Below are 24,372 nucleotides of genomic sequence, written 5' to 3'. Positions count from 1 at the left end.
TTGAGACCATTACTCCTTGTTCTGTCATCTGGTACCACTGAGAACAGCCGAGCTCTATCCTCTTTGGAACCCCCTTTCAGGTAGTTGAAAGCAGATATCAAATCTCCCCTCATTCTTCTCTTCTGCAGACTAAACAATCCCAGTTCCCTCAGCCTCTCCTCATAAGTCATGTGCTCCAGCCCCTTAATCATTTTTGTTGCCCTCCGCTGGACTCTTTCCAATTTTTCCACATCCTTCTTGTAGTGTGGGACCCAAAACTGGACACAGTGCTCCAGATGAGGCCTCACCAATGTCGAATAGAGGGGAATGATCACGTCCCTCACTCTGCTGGCAATGCCCCTACTTATACAGCCCAAAATGCCATTAGCCTTTTTGGCAACAAGGGCACACTATTGACTCATATCCAGCTTCTCGTCCACTGTAACCCTTAGGTCCTTTTCTGCAGAACTTCTGTCTAGCCACTCGGTCCCTAGTCTGTAGCAGTGCATGGGATTCTTCCGTACTAAGCCAGTGGATGTTGGTTCAGCATAAAAGTAAAGAAGGGGAGAAAAGTGTAACTGATGCCAAGTTCTTGGTGTTTTGTTCGGTCACTGGGAGCTAGCAGGAGCGGAACAGAACAGTCACTCAAACACTACAGGTATATACTTTGGCCACTTGCAGAGGTTACCTGCAGGGGTGCTTATTGCTCCCCAGCTATTCAGCAAAGACCACAGCCGCAAGGAGGGCACATTTTGTACTCTATTTCACAGCTAATAAGCATAGCAGAGGCAGGATGGGTTGGTGAATAAGGCACCAACCTTTGGCTCTTATCCTTGAAAGACTCTCACACATGCTTATCTTTACCCATTCTAAAAAGTGTCTAGACTTGAAAGGGACTATACGTATGCTTAAAGTTAAGCACTTTACTGAGTCAGGGGCTGAGCTGCAGAAGTCCTTTTCGGGTTCTGTTCCTGGCTCTTACACCAGCGTCCTCTGTAACCTGCTGAAAGTGTCACATGGAGCTGGATTTTCAACTGCCTGCGCACCTAAGTCACAGAGGTAATTGTGGTAACAGCATGTGCAGAAGTCGACGGTTACGTGCACTCTACTCATTTGCACACGTATTGGCCAAAACTGCTTGCCTAATTGCAGTAAAATGAACATGCAATTTGGGCATACCACTTGCAGATGTTTAAAATCTTCGACTTTCTGGACATACGTTTCCCCATCTATAAAATAGGGATAATATAAGTACCTTCCTGCTGCACAGGGCTATTACAATGCTAAAACAAACAATATTTGTAAAGTTCTCTATTTTATGATTTCTACTGCAAGGATGTCAGATAAGATTCAAGGCCTGATTTAGTATGAACTGTACAGACCCAGTAAAGTACCCTGTCCAAAGAGCTTTACATTGTAGGTGGTGACAAGATTTAACAGCTTGAAACAAAGGAAGTGAAAAGCAAAGCAAAAGAATCTCCATACAATAAACTTACAACTTGTCTAGCCATTGTCAAATAGTGTTTTGTAGATATCATGGTGGTGTGTTTAAGGAGGGATTTGAAGGTGGATACGCTGGTAGATAAAAGGCTGTGGTTACCAAGGTATTCAAGAGAAAAGCTGATATTGAGATCTTCAACTGGAAGATGCTACAAAAGGCACTTAACTGGAACTCAGAAGAAGTATGGGTTCAGTCTGTGGCTCTGACACTGACTTGTGTGGGGTCTCTGGCAAGTCATGTAATCTCCTGGTACCTCAATTTCCATCTGTAAAACTGGGAATGATGATATTTCCTTTGTCTTAGCTACTTAGGCCTTGGCCACACTTGCGAATTACAGCGCAATAAAGCCGCCCACAGCGCTGTAACTCACTCCCCGTCCACACTGGCAAGGCACGTACAGCGCTGTGTCTCCCTGGCGCTGCAGGTACTCCACCTCCCCGAGAGGAATAAGAGATGCAGCACAGTGGCTACAACTCCCGGGTGTCAGTGTGAACGAGGAGTTAACTTGCTGCGCTGTGATAATCCCCTTATCAAGTGGACACTCTTTTCATTGTTGTGATCGGCTCCAGGAATGCGGAAGTGCCGTTTCAAACCTCCGTACCAGAGAGAAAAAGCAAACATTTTGCTGTTTGCTTTGAGTGAGTGAATGAGAAGCACGGGGGGCTGGGGGGCCAGAACTTGCAAGGCAGCATACTGACACACTCTCATCACCCCAAAACCCACTCTCTCTCCCCCCACACTCCCTGTCACACTCCACCCCACCCCCCGCTTTTGAAAAGCACATTGTAGCCACATGAATGCTGGGACAGCTGCCCATAATGCACCGCTCCCAATGCAGCTGCAAACGCTGCAAACGTGGCCATGCTAGTGCGCTGTCAGTGTGGACAGACTGCAGTGCTTTCCCTACTCAGCTGTACAAAGGCAGGTTTAACTCACAGCGCTGTACAGCTGCAAGTGTAGCCATACCCTTACATTGTAATCTCTCTGGGGATCTAACTTTTGTGTATATACAGAATCTAGCACAATGGGGCCCGCATCTTAGTTTGGACCTGTAGGTCTCTAAGTGAGACTGTAATATAAATATTACTACTAAAAAGACCCTTAAATCAGTGGATTAAGATACTGTAACCAGAAGGCTTATATTTTCTGCTACTGATGGCCCTCATAATTTATTTCTATATAGCTGCAATTTTGAAATTGTAATAATCTTAATGCAAAAATATGGATTTCCTGAAGCTTTACTTGAGCTCAGTCACACATTTGGCACCAGGAAACCTAGATTCAGGTTTAAGATGGACAATCTACAGAAGCTATTGGAAACCCCAATGGAAAAAGAAATCCATTACAAACTTCCAATTAATCTCAACCATTTTACATATTGATTTTCTGCCTTTTATCAAGTGAACTCCTTGTTCTAGAATAACTCACGTGCAGGTAATAGACTGAAATAACAAAGTCCTACCCAATTATACTAGACGCTGTTTCCTAAAATTTGTTCATTGGATGTTATTGGGTCCAGTTTTCAGATACCAGGAATAAGCTAACAAGTTCTGGGCTGACACAAAGCAATAGAAGATGTAAGTTCAGAGGCCAGACTGTAGACATTGAATTTCATTGTCTTCCTCCCCAACACCCATCCAAAAACCTTGTTTTTTATGTGCATAGAAAAAGGGACTCATTTCAACTAATAAGGAAATTTAACTTTTTAATCCACATATTATAAAACATAATTTGCCATTCATGAAACTAGAGTTCAGATAAGTGCCAGGAATAGAGAAGACTGGACAAAAGCTTGAAATTTACCAGTAATGAGACTCAGAAGCTTCCAGGAGCAATTCCACTAGTTATTATCTTGAGTGCAGATAAACTATCAACAATGCCTACTTGATGCACTAAAAAGCAGATACTCTTCTCATTTATTCCAGTGCAAATCAAAAGTAGTGCCATCAAAACCAATGGAGTTGCACCAGTCTAAAGGTGTTATGGAAGGAGAATCCGGCCCTGTGTCAGGTTCTTCCACAGAACTGTTGATAGAATCATAGAATCATAGAATAACAGGGTTGGAAGAGACCTCAGGAGGTCACCTAGTCCAACCCCCTGCTCTAAGCAGGACCAACACCAACTAAATCATCTCAGCCAAGGCTTTGTCAAGCCGGGCCTTAAAAACCTTGAAGGATGGAGATTCCACCACCTCCCTAGGTAACCCATTCCAGTGCTTCACCACCCTCCTCGTGAAATAGTGTTTCCTAATATCCAACCTAGACCTCCCCCACTGCAACGTGAGACCATTGCTCGAGATATTGGACTGCGCACTAAGCCCGGGCTCTGACTCAGGTTTGAGCCCCCGCCCCCCACCCGTCCACACTCAATTTAGACTGACTCAGGTCAACAAGCACTCAGGATCTGGATCCCAGGTGGTCAGAGCCCAAGTCTTGCTGTGACTTGAGTCCAAACCCCGTCATTTTGCACTGTGGACACAGCGGAAGCCACAGTCCTGAGTCAGAAGGTCTGTGTAGTGCAGTATAGATCCATTAGCACGGCTGTCAGACCCAGCTCCAGCACTTGTAAGCTCAAGTTTGCAATGCAGTGTCAATGCTGAAGTGTGGGCTTGGAAACACAGAGTCCATAAATCTAGGTCCCACAGAGCTGGGTTTACAATGCAGTATAGACATACCCTTAGCGGCACAGGAATTTCCATAGCAGATCACACTCTGTCTCTTTGTCCATCTAAGCATTTCCATCATGTTTGTCATCATAGTATGCTGCCTCTGACAGTGGCTACTACCTATGCTCCAAACAAAAGACCACCAATAATTCACCTGCGGACCAATCCTGCTCTCTGAAGTCAAGGACATCTGGGTTTCTCTCACTTAATCAGTTCCTTGCCACTGCAGGACACTCAGGCTCTGGTGCACCGTGGTCCCTCTTGTTCTCTGACAGTGGCACATGATCATTCAGTCTCCTGAGGGCTGTGACACTTAGTTGAATTCTGGTTGTTGGGTTTGGCACAGGGCTGGCTGGGTGGGTGCTTCGTGGTCAGGCTAGATGGATCTGGTAGTCTCTTCTGGCTCTAAACTTTATGTCTCTATGTCAGAATGCCAAATAACTTTAAATAGGTGTGGGGCTGAGCTTCTGGTCCAAAGGATGCTGATGGACAAAGGGAGAAACATCCATTCTCACATTGGTGTAGGAGCAGCTTTCTGGCTGAAGTATGAGCCTTGTACTGTCATCCTAGCCGAGAGAGCTAACAATCGGCCTGATCAGGGACTGTGCGGGGCTCTGTCCCTTCCACACAGGAGGGGACTCGGCTACAAGCACCTTTCTCCCTCTGCTGTCCCGGGATGTATGTGTGGAAGGGGAAAAGAGATGGGATCCTTTGCAGCTGATGAGCCTCCCTTGGCCCGACACTGGAGCAGATGAAGTTGGGCTGGAGAGAGTGCAGACTTATGGTGCTCTTTGAATTAGGTATGTACAGCTGTTAAGGGGTAAGCAAGAACCATCCCTCCCCCACCTGGAGGACACAGGAGTACACATGGATAGAGGAATCCCCTGGGTTCACCAAAACCCGGGGAGGGAGGGATAGCTCAGTGGTTTGACCATTGGCCTGCTAAACCTAGGGTTGTGAGTTCAATCCTGAGGGGGGCCATTTAGGGATCTGGGGCAAAAATCTGTCTGGGGATTGGTCCTGCTTTGAGCAGGGGGTTGGACTAGATGACCTCCTGAGGTCCCTTCCAACCCTGCTATTCTATAATTCTATGAAAAGAGGTCATGTAAGATCTCTTCCAAAAACCTGCATCACACTGATCATCACAGTCATGACAAGATGCATGTACAGAAAATAAGTGAGGCGGTACATATATATACTAAAAATTATGTTCTCTGGGTCACTCACAGGTAGCACGTGTTGAGACAAACTTCTCCAGACAGGAAGTGGGCAACACTTTTCCCCCCATTGTGTATTGCATGTCATAGACTGCTAATAGACTCCTATTGTAAGTCAAATGCTAATGAAGAGCTAGTAGAGACTTCAGAAGGAAATTAACAGGAAGCAGGGAGAGATCAGGAGCCCTAATTTGAAGGGAACATCAAAGGTCCATTCTGGTATATGTAGGGATGCAAAGAGACACTGTGGCCCCCTTCATCTAGGGAATAAACTGACAGCAGATTTGCTTCATAAAAATGGGATCTCAGCCAGGCTTGGATGAAAATGCTGGAGAGACCCTCGGGTGAGAAATTTCTTTGGAGAGCAGGCTAACTTGCTAGTTATGTTTAGTCTCTAGAAGGTGTGAGATGATTTTGTTTTATATGTAACCCTTTGCTCCCATCTCTCACACTGGTTTTTATTTGAAGCTCTATTCTTTCTTAAATAAATTTCTTTTTTGTTTTATAATCGAACTCAAGTGCTGTGCATAACACAGGAGCGGTAGTCCAAGGGAACAATGGTAAACTGTGGTACTCTGTTGCTTTGGGAACAGAGGATCTGGCATTTCTGTGGATATCCAGTGATCAGCCCACTTTGAAGGGACTTGGGGGGGTGGGGTGCCTCTATTGCCAACCTGTGAGGTAAAGGCAGGGCTGGCATAGCCCAGAGGAGAGTGCTGAATGGCTGACAGGATGGTTGTGTTAGGGAGCTAACAATGAACTAGCACTGGAGACAGGTGGAAACAAGGTGGTGCACATCCCTGGGTGTCCCAAGGAGCACCCTAGGGTGGTAGCTCATTGTTCAAGGGAGATCTCTCTCTCTCTTTCTATTACTGGTGCTCTGTCTCCTTTACTCTCCTTTCAAACTCATCCGAAAAAGGGAGCTTGTAAGATGATGCATGTACAGTGTTGCTCCATTTAAGGCCTGCTATTCATAGACACAATTAGGGTCTGATGCCGTTCTCATTAAAGTCAATGCAGAGTCTCCCATCGACTTCAGTGGGCATTACATTGATTCCACACCACGGAAATCAATGGGAGTTTTGCCATTTAATTCAATGAGTGCAGGATTGAGTCTTTAATGCACTCGTCAGTGAAGCAAGCAAGTTCATTTCCTACCCCGCCTTACAAACAAACCTTTCCTGATAGTATTCACAACCCTGATAATACAAATGGATTCTTTCTTTGCAAAGGACTGAACAGATTGTGGCCCAAGGCACCTAAATAGACAAGCCTTGCACGATCGGCAGGGTATTTTACAGTGTTAAATGGAGAAGGGGAAACAAGATAGCCAGGAAAATGAACTGTGTTAATGTTACACTGTAAAATACAACCTGGATCTTTTCCCTCATGGAAGCAAGAGACTTTTGCTGTTATTCTTCTTTGACGGCTAATAATAGAAATGACAGAGACAAGGGTGAAACATGAAGAAAAAAAAATTGTTGTGTATCCTTAAGGTATGTATTTGTCAAATCCTTTAGTAGTCTGTTCCCTGCAGTGAAGTTCAGGCAGAGATTATGGAAGTACCATTGATTATCTAGCGGAGAGTTTCTTATAGTGACCATCACTATAAGTGGCCATCTTTCCTGGATGGTTTAGACTCAACAAATCCTGCATCTTGACAGGGGGTTAGACTAGACTCTTGTGATCCCTTCTAACCCTATGATTCTATCACTATATTATTCATATTACAGTAGCACTCATTGAGACCAATGCCTAACTGCACTAGGTACTGTACATACGCACAGCGAGAGACAATCCCTGCTCCGAATAGCTTACCATTTAAACAGAAGCCAGGAGAAAGGAAGGATTATTATCCCCACTATATAGATGAGAAACTGAGGCAGAGGGACATCTGTGGCAGAGCTAGGAATCTAACCATTCAAGTTCCACTGCAGTGCCTTAACCTACTCAATCAAAGCAACCAGAATGGGCACATGCGAGGAAACCTAAAATGGAAGAACACTATTTCAGTAAGAAAACTTGTGGATTTCTGGCTTCCTTTCATTCAGAAACGCCTCAAAAATACAAACTTCCCTGTAAGGGAATCCCCCATGGTCTATGCACCTTAACTCTAAACACACCCATGTTCTTTCCATAAACCATCATGGCCCATGGGAAGGGGCTGTGTGGTGAGGCTGAATGGGGTCTAATCACTTCTTCCCTATTCCATTCCAGAGATGTAATGAATAAAATCTGGTTTTGAGCTTCCAATCTCTTTCGCAGAATAGCGAGTGGAGCATTCAGCATTTATTACATTGGTTAAAGCAGTGTCCTATGAACCCACTTCCACTTCCATATTCGCAAGGATATGGCCTGCCAATCCGGAATTAGCTACCAATTTAGAGAGCTTGCATTAGGTGAAGCAGGTGGCCAGGCCTGTAATTAATCCATATACTTTCTTGCTCTGGACCCATGCCAGCAGTCTCCACTGAAACTAATGTGCGAGCAGCAAGAGCTGCACTGGAAAATGTCAAGCATCAGACACAAGGAAATATTTAAATCCTGTGGTGGGTTTGGGCCTGGTCTCTCAAAGAGTTTGCTCACCACTGCCACAGCTTCACCACACCCCAGGAAATCAATACATGAATGGGAAAGACTCAGGCTTCATCTTTGTTCCCATATGCAGCAGCTGCCTGTACAGGGTGACCAGATACCCTAATTTTATAGGCACAGTCCGGATATTTGGGGCTTTGTCTGATATAGGCGCCTATTACCCCCCAACCCCGTCTCGATTTTTCTTACTTGCTGTCTGGTCACCCTATGCCTGTATGTGACACACTTAACAGATGACTCTAGTTTGGCTTTTTGTAATGGATTTTTTAAATTTGTTAGTCTCTAAGGTGCCACAAGGACTCCTCATTTTTTTTTAGTTTGGCTTTAACATGAATGCCTGTGTAACTCATTCATGTTCACACTGTCTTTGACCTCATCCGACTGGGAAGAACCCACACTTCTTCGAATGGATTTAGCGCAGATGAAAGGTTCTGCATCCATATTCCTGGAGACCCAAGTTCTCAAGCCTCCTCTAGAGAGGTTGAGGTTCTGGACAGGGACTCAGGAGATCTGGGCTTATTTTCTAACTCCACGATCGACGTCCCACGTGACCTTGGCAGAAAGCCAGAAATAAAACCCAGCAGGTCTGTCTTTGAGTCACCTAATCTGGCCAAAAGATCGTGACCCATCCTTCCTTACAAGGCAAGGTCCCGCTGTTTTCAAATCTGTACATAAGGCAACAGAGACTGTGCTCCAAAGTAAGGGGCAGCATGAAGCCGTCTGGCCCCAAGGGGAATTCAAGGAGGGATGGTGCCTTAGGAAAGTACAATCCAAACCGGTGCAACCCAGTGCACGGAGGAGGAGGGGGGCTTCTACTCTACAGGATAAAGGTGGAGCAAGAGGGGCGATGGCCCTGCCTCCTACCCACCTCTTCCCCTTTTGGGGCAACATGCGCCTCAAGGGGGCGTAATCCCTGGCTCCCCCTTGGCAGGGACTGTGACTAATTGGCCCTTGGAGCAAAGGTTTACAGACTCACTGCCACACACAGGCCGTGGTGATTTCCTAGATCATAACAATATCCACATCCACCCTTTAAGACTAGCTAGAGAGCGTACTCTGGGGAGTCTGTCCCCTAGGAATTGCCTCCTCCCTTTTAACTGAATTAAGGTCTCAGGCCCTTTCATTTTCATAAGCCTCTTTCTCACATGATCTACACAGTTCCAGGCAAGCGGGTGGGGAGGAAGGAGGGCAGGTGGTTTGCTGCAGACATGGTCTTGCCTCGGCCACAAATTCATTTAGGCTTTAGTCAAGGCTTAATGAAGTCCAGGTGGAAGGGTGAATAATGAGGAGCTTACTCGGAAAAAGGGCCTGCACAAGACACAGTGTCATAAGTACGTTCACTGCGAGGCAATGACTCCGAGGGCACCAAAGCAGACAAAGTCATTTCTCAGTGGGCAGAGAAAGCACAGAGTGTTATTGAGATAGAGTCCCCAGTAATTACTTCTCCTCCGCCAGGCTGAGCAGCAGCAGAACCTTCAGACTCCAGAGCCGGAAAAATGCAGGAAATGAGGGTGTTTTATTTTTTCCATATGGGGGGGAATAGACAGCCATATAATTTTATATCAGAGAAGTAGCCATGTTAGTCTGTATCCACAAAAACAACGAGGAGTCCAGTGGCATCTTAAAGACTAACAGATTTATTTGGGCATAAGCTTTCGTGCAGCTGAAGAAGAGTTTTTTTACTCACAAAAGCTTATGCCCAAATAAATCTCTTAGTCTTTAAGGTGCCACCAGACTCCTCGTTGTTTTTATATAATTTTATGGCCCTACGAGCTAGAGATCCCAGCTGTGCTGCTGATCTCGTAACACGCTCCATTTAGGCAACTGTGTCTGCATGGAAGTCAGCGCGAGGCCTGCATCCATTGTTTTCCTCATGGTTTGCAGAGGTGTAGCAAAGAAAGAGAAATCCTCTTTAGGACCACCCTTTAAAAAGGAAATGCAAGTTTTAAACAAAGTACATTTCATTGCACAGCAGGTGTGTGACTCTTTGCTGCCGAGATAGTATGGTGATGGGCATTCCAAGTACCCAAGATAGACAATACTACAAGAGCTTAGCTCAGCTATAGCACTCTAGCCATAAATCTAACCAAAGATCTCAAAGCCCTTTACAAGGAATGTCAGTAGAGGAAAACAGACACCGAGAAGTGCCAGTAGTAGAACAGGAAATGGAATCCAACTCTCCTATCTCCCATCCAGTACTCCATCTGCTGGCCCATGCTTCCTCCTTATAACCTAGACTGATAAATAAAACGACAGAAGAATTAGGGGTAGGGGTGATCATTTATCCTCTATTATTTTGTTTTGCTTTAGGTCATTTAGACTATTTTTTATTTCCTGCATTCTTTTCTCTCTCTATCTGTGAGTTTCAAAAATAAATAAATAAATAAATAAATAAAGGCTTTCAAATATCAAATATACAGCATGTATAAAAATACTATACATAGGAAAGAGAGATATTAACTGATTATGAAGGATGCAGTGTGAGCTACTATCATTAGACGGGTCTAGGAATACATCGAGTGAAAAGTAATTGTTGATTAATGCAAAAAATAAAAAGGTATTTTAGGTCTCATTTGTATCTCATCCTTTTTATATGTATGATGCAGTAAAAGACCCCAGACAGTTATTAAAGAAAAATAAAATAATAATTCAATTGCTTCCTTTCATTAGAGCTTCATTTTCCTCTCTCTCCCCTTTTGTTATTCTGGATCTTTGTACTTTGAACTGATTTATTTATATTCAGCTGAATGGATTTTCTTCCTCTCCCTCAGACAGCAGGTTGTGAGAGAGGTAACAGTACACAATGAAAATGATAATGAATTAATGATGTATGGAAATGCTTTATTGATTCAATGGATAAGAAGTGAAAGGCTATTATAAAAATAAAAGCATAATGTCAATGAAATAGTGCTATGCAGAGGTATGACAGATGACTACATATTGGACTGAAAGCCAACTGGGGGATGGGATAGGAGTAATGGGCTATTGCCCTTTTCAGCTCTTCAGGAACAACCCTCATATTAACTTCGGATAGCTGCTTAGCTATCAGAACTGCAATACCAGCTGAAACCCTCTCGGGGAACTTTAGAGGCACATCTAAGCTTCGCTGACCAGGACAGTCTTGGTGATTGTGGAAAGAGAGAGTTAAGGAATTTGAATCCTGACATGGCCCATTGGCATCGCAGTCAGAAGGAAAGATAAATGGCGGGAGAGGAAGGCTGTCCTGTCTGCTGCTTGTAATGACTTACAGAATCCCCAGACCCTTGCCCTGCACGCATGAAGAGTCCATTACATTAACTCAGTGGGATCGATCTGCAGGGCAAGAAATCCCCTGTAGGACATGATTAGCTTTAAGAATCATCTCTGATATTTCTTATTCTTCCTCCCACCTCAACCAAATCCCTTACTAGGCATCTTCTTAGCTAAGTACTTCTCTCACTGATTTCATCTCATCTGCAGTGTATCTGAGCTACAACTCCACCCCCACCAAGACTAATGTTTGGTAGTTAAAAAATTGCACCTCAGTTTGTAAGGAAGGAACCCAAACTCCCCCAGTAGTTTCTCCTCCTTTTTTTCACCCCCAGCTCACTAGGAAACTTGCTCCTTTCCTCCTGGATCATGCTGCATTGGCTGAATTACTGTAATTCATTGTATCTGAAACGGAAGACGAAGCCCAGGTTCCACATGGTACAAAAGGAGGCTGCCCATCTCCTCCATAGCTCAGGCCACCGTGAGCACCTCAGGCCTGTGCTCAAGTCCCTCCACTGGCGCCCACTCAGTTGAAGTGACTTACACTAGATCACACAGCAAGTCAGGAGCAGTCCGGGAGCAGAACCTGAATCCCCAGTCCAGTGCCCCATCTAGTGGACAATGCTGCATCCCTCTTGTGCTTCTAAAAACATCCCGTTCTTTAAATGTGACCCATCAGAGCAGGTTAACTTTAGAGAACAATAAAAAAAACAACAAATTACTAGCCCCATTTCCCATGCAGTCACTGACAATAGCTAATAAGGCAGGTGAATGATTAATTAAGAAATAATATTTCTTTATGAAAACTAGTCCCAGAAAAAAAAGTCCCTTGATGCCATTCATTATTCAATGGACTGAGATCCTCTATTTTTCATGTGTACGAGAGAAACAAACACCGATAGCAAACATAACAATATAGCAACAGTTAACAAAACAACTCGTCCTGCAGTGTTTAATGCATGCTACACTGAATAGGCAATTAACTCGTTATACACAAGACACTCTAAAGTGTTCATCCATTGTTAACGTCAAACTAGGACTTTTTGAAACTTAGAAATCTGGGAGGGGTGGGGAAGGTGACACGAGAAGTTGAACAATGAATTTCAGGAGAGTTAATGCCTGAGCAAATACAAATAATGCAATGCTGAACCTTGCCTCCCTGGGACATAATTTTATCCCCTACCTACTGTATGCGATACATACTCTGCACTGGCATGTCTTTTTCTTGCGAACATAAAACAGGATATTGCATCCCTTCAGGTGTCTGTTTTTAAAAAAGAAATGGGAGTATTATGAAAAACATCTAATTAATAGCTTTAAAAGATGCAATGAAAACTGCATTTTCATTCCAGTTCACTCTTTATAAGTGCAGTCATCTATGGAGACCCATAATCTCTTTTAATTAAATATTTTATATTAGCACTAGGTGAGGGTTTTGGAGATAATTCTTTTTGCTTTGCATTCATATTTTGGAAGGATTTTTCTTGTGATTAAGACACTGGGTTATTACTTTAGATACCTGGGTTCCATTTCCAGCCCTACCACAGACTTCCTTTGTGACCGTGGACAAGTCACTTAGGGCCAGGTCCTCAAAAGATATTTTGGCACCTAACTCCCAATGACATCAAATCAGGGCCACAGGGGCAGCTCCTCAGCTGGTATCAACTATGACATCAGCAGAGGATCTACCCATTAATTTCTCTATGCCTCAGTTTCAATGGGGGGACAATGATAACCCTTCCCTTCTCTGTCTTGCCAACTTAGACAGTAAGCAATTTATGGCAAGGACATGTCCAAACTGTCTTCATTCCATACAACCTGCCTCAGAAAAATCCTCCGTATCTTTTGTCCCAGAACAATCTCAAACCAAGCTCTACTGACACAGTGCAGCCAAGAGGATCTGAGCACCATCATTTCCAGGATGCGCTGGAGATGGATCGGCCATGTGCTTCGGATGGAAACTGATTCCACCACCAGAGTAGCAATAAGATGGACACCTGAAGGCAAGCGAAAACGAGGCCGCCTGAAAACAATGTGTCGAAGAGCTGTGGAAGCTGAGCTGAAAAACCTGGGGCACAGCTGGGGAACCACTGAAAGACTTGCCAGAAACAGACAGGAGCGGAGGAGCTTCATCACTGCCGTAGACACCAGAGGCGTAATAGGAACATGATGATGATGATGATGATGATGACGACTGTCTTTTAGGGTGAAATTCAGACCCAACTGACTTGAATAGGGCTAGGATTTTATCCATACCATATAGATGACACCCACAAATGGTTAAGGCCTCTAGGTGCTACCATAATATAAATAATAATAATAATTCATGTGTGCCCTGTTGAAAAAATTTGTTTTGAAATCTTTGCTTTGATATTCCTCCTCCGCCCCACTTTTAAAAAAATATTCCTTAGCCTTTTAGTAGCTATAATGTGGACAAACTCATCTAGCACAAAAGTGTAGTCCACTACACCCCACTCCTCTTTGGAAACCATGTAACTAATGGCCTCGTCTATTCTGCAGATTTCAGTTTCTAAGAGCTTTTGATCACAGCACTAGATTCATCTACATTTTAAAGAATAGCCATTGTTCTCATTGACATTCCTGTTCTTATCTGAAGAGTGGTTAAACTTCTCTCCTACCAGTACCCAGCAATCATCTGATCTTTGGATTCTCTCCACCTTCCTCTTTTTTGGTAAAGGCAGAAGTATCATAATGTTTAAAATCAGTCTGTCTTCCTGTACTCCCTTCTCTTCCTTTCCTATTTCTCTTTTTGCTTCTTCTCTGATGAATATAGATGAAAAAAATTCTTAGGAGGTAAAATATCCTTCCTGAGCCAATGCTCAGCATTTCTTCATTCGTTCTGCGAACACACACACACACATACACCACCCTCTTACTAGACTTTATATTTTAAAAACAGCTCTTGCAAAATGCACATAACTCCTTTCCTTTTAAATCCCTACTTAACCTCATTGGCCTGTATTGATCAATTCCCTGTTGAGACACAAGTGGGATGAATTCCAACTGCATCCTCTTCTGTCACCTCTTAATTATCTTTTTGCCTTTCTCTGGCCTATTTCCCCAAAACATGATACGACTCCTAATCAAGATTCCTCAGGGCACTTCATCCTCCCCCCAAATCAGAAACCTATGTATTGTTTCTCTGTACATGTCTCCCTCATGAGGGTTTTAAAGCCAATAATTCTGTACAGAAATAATTAAACTTTCAATGATCCATAACTTCCACTTTAAAAAAAAATCATATTTAATTCATTTCCTAGGATTCAGCCCAGATTAGCCTCAGACTGTATCAAAATTCTTAAAAAGTAATATCATTAAACCAGGTTGCTAGTAACAATCTATCTTAAGGTTTTATACTGCTGCTCATCACCATAGTACTGGAGTATCATGTAAAAATCAATAGCAATAGAGAACTCCCTCGTGGCCTTCAAGATGTCTCTAGCACTTCTCTCTTTCCAGGATCAAAATTCTGCTTGAGGATAAAGACTTGTTTCAAGGAGAGGGGCTGGGAATCAAAAAGGTGTTCAAACTGTGTCACTTGTGGTGGAAAAGAGTGCTCCAAGAGGACGGACTTGCAACTCTTCCTAAGGATGCTCAGACTCTGGATTCACCTGAACTTCTCTCCAAGTTTGCGCTGTAGCCAGGTCCCCTTGACAAAGGCTCCTTTGTCTCCAGCTTTCACATGGTTTGCCCTCAACTTTGTGATCCAAAGGAGTGCAGCTGTTATGGTGGTTCATAGATTGAAATTCGGTCCATTAATTGCTTTGAATAGAATCAAGGCCTTAAACTGGCACCAGAAATGGAGTGGGTGCCAGTGGAGGGACTTGAGCACAGGCCTGATGTGCTCACAGTGGGCTGAGCTATGGAGGAGATGGGCAGCCACATTTTGTTGTTCTCAAGGGGAGACAAAGTCTCTTTACAATTGTTCCTTTAGATTGTAAGCTCTTTGGGACAGGTGCTGTCATCTACTATAGGTCTGATCAATGCCTAGCATAGTGAAGCCCAGACTCTATAAAGGCTTCTGGATACTACTGTAATATAAATAAAATATAACATGCAATACAATTAATAAATAATAAACGTCTCCATCTTGACCAAAGGCATCACTCTGCAGCTGCTGCCCAAGAAAGCTGAAAGACTGGCCACTCCAGCTAAATTCCGCCTGCAGTTTCAACGGGATACATAACAGGATTCTTCTTCATTTCCTGCCCTAAACAGAGTGGCTGTGCATAATTAAACAGCTGCTTCATTCCACCCCATAGGTGGCTTCATTTCAGTGGAGGGTGAAGCAAGTCCTGTATAAAGTCCACATTCAAAATACAGCATAGTGCTCCTTAGGGACAAGTTGGGGCATTACTGATTTGGGGTCCACCTTCAAAAAGAAGAGAACTGGGTGCTGACACACAATCCTCCTCCTAAACTATATGGATTTTCCATGGAGGACTTCTCCATCAGGCTATGAACCTGCAAAGACTTATGCAGATGCTCAATTTGATGCGCTGTACATGGTCCAATTGATGTCACAGTGCATCAAGTTAAACGTGTGCACAAGTCCTTGAAGAGTGAGGGTCACTGCATGTGAGATTTGAACCAGGTGATGTGGCCCATTTCTATAAATACCTGCTTCTGTCAACACATTGCTGCTAACAGATGGTTGTGCTTGCTATCAAGCCAGCATTACTCATCCCACCATTACACTATCAAACATGTTGCTTCTAACCCTCTGCTGCACTGAATCTTGAGATTAATTTCAACTCCTGTTTACAACACATTTTTTAATGCTGCTTTATCTTGAAATATTTATTGGAGTAACAGTCCCTGTGCTTGTTACTTCTTGCTTACTTTATGGTGGTAGCTGCTAAGGATCTGCAAGCCGGGGACTACTAGTGATGACAGGCCTTTTTTAAACCTCCCAGAAGCTCTATAACTTTCCCCAAGTGGATTTATTAAGTGCTGGTTAATCAGCTCAAGGAAACTCTCAGGAGTAAAATGCAGTCTGGACTTCCCTCAGTTAATATTAATGCAGCTCTTCTTTCTGCCATTGCTCTGGTTCAAAAGAGGGGTTATTGCCTTTGGAGGAAAATCATGGCGAAATAAAAGAGCCACTATCTCACCAGGAGAAAATCAAGCTTTCATTATGGTGGCAATCACTTTAATTACAGAGGGCACCGTCGGCTTGGAATGCTGCATTTGAGCAATGAACAGCAATAGTGCGGCAGACGGTATCGGGATTTCCTAACACACTCCACCCAGAGCCATACCCTCCTAATTCCTGGAAGGTTGGAGGATCCTTTGAGTGAGGGCCTTGGGAAAATAGTGCTGGGGGATAGACTCTGGCAAGCTTAGACACATCCAACCACCATCAGAAGCCAGTGACTGTGAAAAGCCTAAGCCTAGACATCTTCCTCTGGGCCAATGCTTTTCAAAAGTGACTAGACATTTGGGGCGCCTGATTTGAGACACCTTCAAGGGACCTGGTTTTCAGACCAGAATGAAGAGCAGGGATCATGAGTTAGTCAGGTGAGACTTGTTGCGGAAGTTATTGTTTATATGGTGCCATAAAACGTACCTGGCGCCGAAAGACAAATTATGAAACCCTCAGGGCAGAGACATAAAGGGCCTGACTCTTCCCAGCCTTACTCGGGTAGAATCAGAATTTACCCTGCATGTAGTCCTCTTTCCTGTGGGGTGAGGTTCTAGTCAATAGGATTAAGAGTCAGCCTTTATAAAGGAATTCTGCCAGAAAAGCCCATAGAGTTTGGCAGGGGCACGGATAGAGGGCACTCCACTCGCTTTCTATGGCCCATAACGGGCTATAGGGAGAAGAATGTAACTTAAAGCAGCCCTGAAAGTAAGAGCCTGGGGGCTGGACATGCCTCCAAGCAGTCCCTGCATATGGGGAGCACAACGATGTTTTAAAGATAGATTTCCGCCCCATCTGTGCTGAGTACGGGAATTCAGAAGGTGAGCCAGTACATCTTCTTTGAACGCTGATGGCTTGAGTGTGCACCGTCACCATAGCGTTAAAATATGAAGGAATGATCCCATGCATGTGTTCGTTTTATATGTGCGCCTGGGGGCAGATGTATACTCTAACCTTTAGCAAGACTGCTGAGTAAAGAGGTAGAGGAACACTTTGTGAAATGGAAAAGTCAAGCTGCAGCTTAGGCAGGGAACCAGGATAAATATTATAGGAGAAGAGGGGGAAAAAAAGAGAGCGACACTGATCTTGACTTGGAGTAGCCTGGAGGATTTCAAGGGACAAGCAGAGTTTTTACCAGGTAATTAAATGTTTTGGGTTTTTATCAATAGCTGACCTACCAATGGCTGAATTTCATCACCACTTAGCTCACATCTGCCTCTGCTCAGGTACAGTCTAGTCCCTTGGACTTTTTTTTTTTTTTTTTTGCCACAAAGAGAACAGAATAAATGTATTGTCTAGCTCAGTTTGTACAAAAGAAACCTACATCTTTAACAGTTCTTTAAAAAGGCAACTGGAGAAACCTGCAGCAAGAGTTCCATTTGATCTACTTTGCTTTGGGCTGACTCTCAGACATCCTGAAAATTTAATGTAATTGGAAAGGCAAGAGTGTCTCTGTGTGATGAAATGTCATGGTTGCATTAGAGACATTGACAGTGTAAATACTTTCCTAAAGGACGCCTTTGTTTTTCTTCCCATAAGAAGAGTGGGGAGGGAAGAGAAAAGTAAGCAGATGATTTGTAGCAGATGAGATAATTTTGATGCCCATGTTATGAAAAATGTTTTGCTGGAAGAAGAAGTCAATTAATTTGATCTCTCCATTGGTGCGTTCTGGCTGTACACAAATTTATTTGGCTTGAAAGACCTCTCACAGATTTTTCAAGGCTTTGGGGTTTGATTTAAGAGAAGACTAAATGTAGTTGCTCATGATGAAAGAGGAGCTTGTGTAAAGGACACACATCAGTACTGATGCTAAATAAATGTCTCTATGGATATGTCTATACCAGGGGTAGGCAACCTATGGCACGCGTGCCAAAGGCGGCATGCGAGCTGATTTTCAGTAACAACAAGGAGTCTGGTGGCACCTTAAAGACTAACAGATGGTGCCACCAGACTCCTTGTTGTTTTTGTAGATACAGACTAACACGGCTACCCCCTGATTCCTGATTTTCAGTGGCACTCACACTGCCTGGGTCCCGGCCACCGGCCCGGGGGACTCTGCATTTTAATTTAATTTTAAATGAAGCTTCTTAAACATTTTTAAAACCTTATTTACTTTACATACAACAATAGTTTAGTTATATATTATAGACTTATAGACAGAGACCTTCTAAAAACGTTAAAATGTATTACTGACATGCGAAACCTTAAATTAGAGTGAATAAATAAAGACTCGGCCCACCACTTTTGAAAGGTTGCCAACCCCTGGTCTACACAGATAGAATCATAGAATATTAGGGTTGGAAGAGACCTCAGGAGGTCATCTAGTCCAATCCCCTGCTCAAAGCAGGGCCGAGACCAACTAAATCATCCCAGCCAGGGCTTTGTCTAGCCGGGCCCTAAAAGATAGATAGATGGAAGGAAGGATAGTCTTGTGGTTGAGACAGTGATCTGGGAACAAGAGGATTTTGATTTAGTTCCTGACTATGCCACAAATTCCTTGTGACACCTTGGGCAAGTCACTCTCTGCACCTCAGTTTCCTCATCTGTAAAACAGGGATAATCATTCTTCCTGTTCTGTTTAGATTGTAAACTCATTGGAGCAGGATTGACTGTTGCTATGTGTTTGTACAGCACATAGCATAACAGGGTCCTGGTCTCAGAGCCTAGGTGCTAATGTAACACTTAATTTATATGTACAGACAACACATTTTTTGCACTTATATAGCACCTTCCATCAGAGGACCACAGCCCTAAGAACACTGTTTAACACTCATAACATCCCTGTGAGAGAGCGGTTATTGTCCCTTTTTACTAATAAGGAAACTAAGGCACATCAGGTATTTCTACATAGCATTTTGGAGTGAGCCTCCCAGCCCAGGTTGACAGACTCGGGCTAGTGGGGCTTATGCTACTGCTCTAAAAGTAGCTGTGTAGATAGCGCTTTGAAGTTGCTGCTTGGGCTCTGAAACCTCCCTCCCGACCCCGCAGGCTATTTTTAGAGCAGTAGCACAAGCCCCGCTAGTCCTAGAGAGAGAAAATGAACCAAAATCCCTCAGTGAGTCTTGTTGGGGGAAAAGACCCCCAAAACAAATGAAATTTTGGTTTTTGATGCAATGTTGAACTTTTCTGCCAAAAATTGTGATAAAAACTGCATCCCCCCCTCCCCCTTCATCTTCATCCAAGTTTTCTGAGAGAGGGAAAAATATGTATATATTTCTCCAACCAGCTCTGGTGCTCAGTTTTTTTTGAAAATCTGACCATAAATGTCAGTATGGGAGCTACTGGGGTGCTGAGTGCTTGGAAATCTGGCCTGGTGATCTTTTGAAAATCTGTCCCTTGCTAGGGAGCTCTGGATTCTCCCTATCCCATGGTTAACATCAAACCAAAAGTTCCATTGTAGTCCCATTTTGCAGACAGGACATCTGAGGATCGATTTATTGGTGCCTTGAGGTCCTTTTGCTCCAGCTAGGCTGTCACTGAGGCCCACGGGAGAAGCTTAGAATCCCACCCCAGACCAATTCCTTCTATACAAATGGCCTCACGCCGAGACACAGAGATGGCTATACCAGTTCTAGGACATTTCCACCACAGACCTCAGGACAGAGGGCATTCCTAGGCAGGCCAAGGGTCGAGCTGGAGTTGAGGCCAGAGGAGCAGATTGAGGTGTACTATGTGCGTGTCCAGAGCAGATCTGCTACCTTGCAATTCTGGAGCTGTATAGCGGTGATTGAAGGAGGCAGACAAGACAAGCCATCCTCTCAGGGCTGCCTGAGCCTGTGCCAGATGCTGGGAGAGGCCAAATGAGGGAGGCACAAGGCTTTCTGTCCCTACGCCTGTGCAGGAATGAATCTGCCCCCATCAGGTCCAATGCTGCAACCCTACGGTCCTCTGTGTTCAGGATATGTTCTGTTAGCGCTAAGCTCAGCCTCTCTGGGATCTCTGTATACTCCATACAGCCCTTCACATGATCAGCCTGTCTATCTATTCCTACATATAGTCCTTATTAAATAATAGGTTTGAGACACCCTGATAAATATTCACTATTCAAAAACAAAACAAAATCCAATCTGTTCGGATTAGTCACTGCAAATAGGTTAAGCAGGAGCTTACTGAAGATGTTAAACATATGTTCCCAACAGAAATGCACTCTGAGCACTGCCAATGCTTAAACCTAGCCAGAGCCTCATCCAACTCATTTCCAGTTCTTAAGAGTCAGCAATTTATAAGCAACCCCGCCAAAAAGAAGCCCTGATTTTTCTTCTTGAATGAAGAGCATGAACTTCACTCAAGTAAGACAAATGAAACGACCGAGGCAGGGGCATCCTGTCATGGAAATCAGATCAATTTTATAATCCCCAGGATGGGGGTTATGGCCTCGTTATCTCTCTTCCATTACTTTCTCTGCCTCCATTTTAGCAGATCTGTGTGGAATGATTGAAATGGCCAGTTTGATTTTTCTGTGTCCCCCATTCGGATCCATTTGTTCACTGCTCAGACTTATTAATAGCCAGTTCATACATCCACATGTATATCCCTCCCCTCCATCTTGCCGTGTTTAATATTCAGTTTGGAATTATACAGATATCTGGGGCTGCTGTGAGCTCTGAGAATTCAACGCTGCACGCAACAAACTCTAATCCCATTGCAAGATCTGTTAAATGGGATAAATCACACGCTTTTAAGAATAAATTAATTGACTAATTATAATACACAAAATAATATATAGTAATGATTATACTGATAATATATATTATTCGTTTGAATTTACTGTCAATATAATCATGAGGAGTGAGGGTGAAAGAGAAAACATGCTTTTCATCCTGAAAAAAAAATCCCCCAACAGGGTTTTTGAACATCTTGAAATAATATCAAGTCACGATTTCTGTGATCTTTAAAGTTCAGTGCATGGTCTCAACATTCCCATCGAAACATTTATTATTTCTATATGACAGTGGCACCTACAGGACCCGATTTAGATCCAGGCCCCATTGTGCTAAATGCTGTCCAAACACATAGTAAGAGGCAGTTTCTGCCCTGAAGGGTTTACAGTCTAAATAGACAGGATTATAATCCCCATTTTACAGATAGAAAACTGAGGCACACAAATTATTATTTCCCACGGTCATAAATGAGGTATGCTGCAGAGCCAGACCTTGAACCCAGATATTCTGAGTCTCCATCCAATGCCTTTATTACAAAGCCACCCCTCCTCTTGCACTGAGCCCTATTGGCACACCATATCCATCTCTGACATGCAGATTTTACGTAATTGACCTGGAATGAACCTCTATCTAATCAGATCCAATTCCCCCCCCCCCACCCAAATTTAAGGCGCGACTGACTTGTCCTCTTCTTATAAGTGAGTTTATTACAGCTATGCAACTATACTATTGCAGTCAGTTTTTCCTCCTTCCTCTCCTGATGACAAATTTCAGCACTGACTTGGGAACGTCCAATAATTTTTTTGCTGCTCCCCACCCCCAATAACTTTCATTTAAATGGGAATTTAGTGCTGGTGTAAGGTGCTCAAATTTCAGCCCTGAAGATTGAAGCCTTCTCTTTAACCGCAAGGGAACGCACAATTCCTCTCCATACAATGGCCCCCTATTTTATCCCCATCCCGGACCAAAGGGAGGACATCTATCTATCTACGGCTTTTCTATAGCTTCTTTCACCATGTTACCTATGCACTGAGTTTGAAAAGTGTATGGATAAGCAGGTATTTAATGCTTCATGTTTATTCAAGGCTACCAGAAAATGTGATGACTGCAGTGGTGAATTTTGTGAGGTGGAGACATGCTGGAGACTACCCATATAAGTCAGCAAAATACCGAGAGATGACAACACTATTCACCCAGCCTGGCCTGGATTCTACCCAGTGATCTAGAGGCGAAAAGCTACATTGCCGATCTCCTGCCTTGTACAGTTGTTCCCAGTTCATCAAAACCCCTATAGCACAGAACTGTAGTTTATGGCTTATATATGTGGTTTCTAATACTAGTTTCAGTCAGTTTCCGGGACCAAAATATTCAAGCCAGTTCAGAAGTACAACTGTAAAAAGATAAGCATTGTGAAACCCCTCTGTAGTTGAGAAGGAACTGAGTACTGACTGATATGTTACAGAACTCGTGTCATGCAAGCATTATAGAAGTTTAGTCACTAACTTCCATCAGAGAGAACAATCAAAATCATGGGGGCTGTGGAAGAATGAATTTTAAATGACAGATGCCATCAAAGAAACCTACTGCACCATCCAAAAGGGATACACGTAACTCACATAAATCTCCTGTTACCCGGTTCACAGCAGAATCAGTAGACTCCTCAGCTTCATACATGCCAAAAAATAACTGTTTTAAGATTTGAATGACTTTATCTTCAGCCTTTGCAGCCATGAGCCAAAGCCAAGTTTACAATCTTCTGATTTATTAGGGTCAGTGCTAACCTCTTGGTGGGGAGAGTGAGAGGACGGATATTACACTCATGACAGAGGAGTTTTTTCCAACACTTAGCAACTCCTCCTTCATAGCATTTTGCAAACACTAATTAATTAAAGCCTCACAACAGCTGTGTGAGGTGGCCAAGTATTATTACTATTGCCATGTCTCGGAGGCAGAAAGTGCACACGAAGTATGTGACTTTCCCAAGGCCACATAAGGGGTCATTTTCAGAGCTATAATTAAAATTCAGGGGGTTCTAGCTTCAGGTCTGATAGCCAGAGCACTACCATATGATCCTCCCTTTCTTGGAACCTTTTCAGTACTAGTTGTGCTGAGGGATTGAAGAACATACCCATGATCAGATCCTGATCCCTCCCGTCTCCCCTACCTGCGGAAGCCTCCTCCTGACCAGGGACCAAAACCTTCATAAATTACCTTAGTCTCCTACTTCCCTCCCAAAGTCCCTCATTAAGATCTTTCTGTTCTCAGAGTATATTTGCACATGGAGCTGGGGGTGTGATTCCCAGCGGAAGGGGCCAAACTAGCTCTCATCAAGCTAGCATGCTAAAAATAGTGTGTAGTCACGGCAGTGCAAGCTGAGGGATGGGTTGGCCACCTGAGTGCGTACATACGTAGGGTCTTTGATAGGCAAAGCCGGTCCTGCCGGGTGCGCTGCCATGGCTACGCTCTATTTTTAGCATGCTAGCTTGATGAGAGCTAGCAAGAGTATGTCTTCTGGAGCTGGGAATCAAACCCGCATCTCCAAGTGTAAACATACCCTTAGTCCCCTCAAGCTCATCCAACATGTGCTCTTCTTACCTATACTAAGAACCATCCCTGCACACTTCTCCCATTGGGCCCCTTCCCACAAGCCTACAACACAGTGTCTTCCTTCCCTACTGCCAGAAGCCTGCCACTGCTCTTCTAAGGGGCTCCTCCCCAAGCCAAAAGAGCTGGTATTTGGGAGTCAGGTCAGCTGGAGGCACACGTCCAGAGGTTTTGGCAGCAGGGAGCTGTGGTGAATGAGGTCATTCGCCAGACAAGAGAGTCAATCTATCCTGTCTTCCTGCTGCTGGAAATCCTCTCCAGTGCCTGCATTAGTACCCTGTCTGACCCACCTCCAAACATCCGGTTTCTAAATCTCCTCGGCTCTTCTTTCAGCTCTAACTCTGACACTGGAGACCTCTGCCCCTCTCTACCTGCAACAGCACTCATCCTTACCTGCCTCAGGGATGTCGTGGGGACAAATCAGTAGATTTTTTGCAAAGTGATTTGAAGATGGAAAGTGCTATAGAATGCTCAAGTATTCTTGGTCTCTCAGTGGTGCGTAAAGGCCCCAAAGTGGTAGACGCTGTACGAACACATAGTAAGAAACAGTAACTGCCCTGAAGGGTGTACAATGTAAATAGACAAGATGAATGAAGACTATTACCCCTATTTTAGAGATGGGGAATTGAAGCACAGAGAAATTAAGTGACTTAAGATCACACAGGGCGTCTGTAAGCAGGTCTCTGTAGGAACAGAGGTCAGATCTCCAGAGTCCGAGTCCAGTGCCTTAACTGCAA

This window comes from Terrapene carolina, unplaced genomic scaffold, assembly GCF_002925995.2.
Source record: "Terrapene carolina triunguis isolate 2854851 unplaced genomic scaffold, T_m_triunguis-2.0 Scaffold53, whole genome shotgun sequence".
Lineage (NCBI taxonomy): Eukaryota > Metazoa > Chordata > Testudines > Emydidae > Terrapene > Terrapene triunguis.
This window is presented reverse-complemented; position numbering follows the sequence as displayed.